Below are 4230 nucleotides of genomic sequence, written 5' to 3'. Positions count from 1 at the left end.
TAGACAAACGTGCATAAAATGTACCATGAAAGTAAAAATATCGATTCAATTTTAGACTTAAATCGTTTCTGAATTAAGCTATTTTCTGTTATATCACCAACGTTTTTATTAAAAACCAAACCTCTTTAATCAACGGAGACCCTAAATTAAGAAATCAACAAATACTTTTCCAGTTTTGTTGTCTATACATTTCATTTTATACATTCAGTACAGAGACTGACAACAACATTAGGTTATACTTGTGTTGCTAAGCAACATGACACAAAAGCCATTGTTAAACGCAGTGTTGCCAAAACGCACTGGCTTTTATATATATTGGAAGTTGTTAATCTAACTAATTTTTACCAATAATTATTCTATGAATACGCCACGAATTCATTTCATGGATGATCTTAATTTTGATTGGCTCACAAAGGAATTTACCGACGTTTGACTGCCTCGACTGCACTTTTCTACCTCTTTGTTGGCCAAGCTTGATTTCGCAAATATATTTATTTTAGTTATCTATGAAATGTGAGGTTAGGGTATGCTATGGGGTGGGGAGTTATTAGTTTCTAATGCTTCGCCAGCATCCGGCTTTTAAACCGTAACGTTTAAAGTAAAGGAGTTTGGTTTTTTTTTTTAAAACTATTATAAGTTTATAACTATTATTATTATATTATGATATTTTAGTTACCAATGTGCTTAAAGTTTAATCAGGAGCATAGCTTTTAATAAATAAACAAAAAAAGTAATCAAATTTCGGTGCTACCGGTTTAAGAGTATTGAGGGTGATGTATTATAATTTCAAGATTAGGTTAAGAGTGTTGTAGATAAGGCTATAGAATCCTGATTATATTAGTTTAATAAGGTTTTTGATAATGAAGAATTAGAATTCATTTCTTCCATTTTTAGCCATTTCTTCATATAGTTAAGTCAATTTCTTATCTTTATTATGGTTTTCTGGTATACCTTTTCTTGAGCCCAATTCTTTAATATTCCTGTGTTTATAAATAATATTTTTGGAAATGATTGAGCTGCATAAACTTGAATTTTCAAATCTATAAAGTATCAGATTCTCTAAATTTATCGTTTAATGTCTTGGCATTAAATGTTTATAAACAAGCCAAGTGAGGAGTTGCTACTTTTCGAAACAAGGCAAATGCCGCATATTTAACACCAGCTGAAAGAAAAAACACTTGAAATGATGACAATGTATAAATCTGTCGATTCACGCAGTAAATCATGATTGTTCTTTAACACTACTAGACTATCAAGATTTTTATCTAACCTGTTCGCAGAATAACTCCACATCTGCACAATAATATTTGGTGACAGAAAACAAGAACGTGTTTCCGTTAAAATCTCAAAAACATATATTCAATTAAATAACATGTTATTCCTTCAAAACGTTTTCTTGCGAACTGAATCAGATTAGGATTTATATCAACCACTAATGAATATATATTTTTCATACATGTGTCGATTTTCTTTACAATCCTCTTCCCAACGTCATTCTCTGATATCTCCTGATTTTTTCCTTCTGTTTGTAAAAATACTTAATCAAATTACTTGGAGTTAAGATTTCATATAATTTAATTTAATGTTTATATGATTTTTTAGATTGAAAATTTTCCAAAATTTTGTTGTGAGACACTGTTTTGAAAAAACATTAAAATTACTTCCTTTGTCTTAGAATTTCAAATTTTTATTGTTAATCAGAAAATGTTATTTCATATATTCAGTTAATTTCAATTTAATAACATATTTCAATATTTGCCACTTCTGGCTAGAAATCATACGATACTCAGCAAAAACTGACAAAACTTTATTGGTGACCAAGTCTTTCAAATTAGCATCGACTTACCTTAGTCAGGCTACGTAACGTAACTTTTGCTAAAAGAATATTTTAACGAGATCAATTGATACTTAATAAATATAATTTCTTTTCAATTACCAGTACGTTGTTTTATACAATATATTCGATCATATTTAAATTTTGGCTATAGTTATTTTAAAGATGAGCATCGTTAGGAACTGTTCAGACCATAAGTTGTGAGATTATAAACGGTGGGAACGAAAGATTGTGGTATTAAGGCTATTAAACAGAGAGGTAAAAAACGTGAGAAACAAGACTTTAATCATCATATTTTCAAAGGATGATAATGTCTTAGCAAGTACAAGCCTGTTCCTTGGGATGCTTAGAAAAATTCTAAAAAGAAAATCGATAATTCGTTGTTTACAGGTGAGATTTCTCACAGATGCGCAGAAATTATATTTGGAAGATTTTTTTGCTGCGAATCACACTAAATTTTAGAATTGCTATTTTTTTTTTAATTTCGAAATTTGATATGTGTGTATGCACTTGACACCTGAAAGGTGCTCACAGACATCATAGAGCTAGTTAATGGTATTAGTCTATCAAGTTATATTTTTCGTAATATATTCACAGAGTAACTGCAGAGTAACAATTAGGCTTCAAAACTACCTCGGCTTAACAACAAAACATGGTGATTCTGAAATAACTGTACACTAACAATTAGGTCCCATAAATAACTCAGCTTTACAGTTAACAACAAAACGTGATGATTCTAAAATACCTATACAGTAACAATTAGGTTCCACAACTGACTCGGCTTAACAACCAAACGTGATGATTTTAAAATAACTGCACAGTTACAAGTAGGCCTCAAAACTACCTCGGCTTAACAACAAAACATGGTGATTCTAAAATAACTGCACAGTAACAATTAGGTCCCATAAATAACTCAGCTTAACTGTTAACAACATAACGTGATGATTCTGAGAATATAAATGGGTTTCCGATAAAATTTCAAAAAATCTCAATAGAAGATGTTATTACTTCAAACACTTTCTTGGGAACTGAATAGAATGAAAAATTAACATTATGAATATTCTAAGATATTTATATAAACCTCTAATGACATTATTTTTTATTTAAAAAAAATACTTATTTGTTCCTTTATAACGTTGAAGAATCTGGCGATCGTCTTTAGAATCATTTTATTTAAACTACCAGGAGAATCTGAGTATTGGAACGACAACACCGATAATACCCCAGTCTGCTTTCTGAATTTTTACACAAATAAACTTTGTAAATAAATGCCTATATCTAAGATGAATTAGACTATCATAACTTATTCTACGGTGAGTCTGTTGTCAAAAATGAAAAATATATACCTCTCTATGTACAGAGTTAAAGGTCTTCACCAGTAGCTTCTATCTATAATATGTAAGGGACAAATTTGGTGAGCTTACACTTACTACTTCACTTTTGACGTGCACAAGTATAGAAAATGCAGTGAACTTTCCTTCGATACTATAACGATGTCTTCACATTTGAGTTAACGACATGACAATTTATGGTAAGAGATTTAATGATAAACTACTCCTTAAAAGTTAAATATACATCGATCAAACTAATTTACTGACTATTCTCATATTTTAAGTCGAAAACAAGAAGGCATCATATTGAAAATAAATACGTTCTTTCAAAAGGTGATGCCTATTTTAACATTTCTTTGTTTTTGAAATAACAGTCGCCCACATAAACATGTTTTATTTTATTACTTTGATTAAAATTTGATAACAAACGCTTATATCAAAGTCACTTTGAATGGTGACTAGTTGTTTTTGGTTTCAGGTAGATTATATGCCGAACTCTATCAACTTAATCTTCTCTTAATATATGCATGTATGTATAAAACGAAAGAGAGTTGTCAAAATATGTAATATAGCAAAATGATACACCATGTGGCTGATTCTAACAGTATACAAACACTTCCTAAACTTTCCATTATTACTTTTAATTTGTTCCTTGCGGATAATATAACACAAGAATGGATAATACAACAATAATAAGTATTGTGACTTTCCATTCCAACAGAAAGTACTAAAATCAAAAGATAATACAATAGAAAAGGTGATTTGTAATTCCTGCAGTACCAAAAATAATAAATGACACAATAAAATATGATATGGATTGTTATTATAACAATATAAAAACAAATACATGATGCAAAAACACAACAGTGGTTTTGTAACTAATGGTTTCAATAACATAGAAGTACTATCAAATCAATAAGTAATATGAAGGCACAATATACGTTAACTCATGCTTTTAACAGTAAACATAAACTATCAAAACAAATATATATATAACACAACAATAGATGTTATTATTTGTGGCTCATACAGTATATATATATATATATATATATATATATATAT

The 4230-nt window shown here is 29.2% G+C and overlaps 1 long non-coding RNA gene across 2 annotated transcripts in view; it reads left to right on the top strand.

The window, feature by feature from the left end:
• Positions 1-4230, top strand: part of LOC111085976 — a 12681-nt gene that overhangs the window by 5944 nt on the left and 2507 nt on the right. The window lies entirely within an intron of this gene.

This window comes from Limulus polyphemus, unplaced genomic scaffold (genome assembly GCF_000517525.1).
Source record: "Limulus polyphemus unplaced genomic scaffold, Limulus_polyphemus-2.1.2 Scaffold752, whole genome shotgun sequence".
NCBI lineage: Eukaryota > Metazoa > Arthropoda > Merostomata > Xiphosura > Limulidae > Limulus > Limulus polyphemus.
The sequence above is the reverse complement of the archived record's forward strand: the minus strand, read 5'-3'. Positions and strand labels throughout refer to the sequence as shown.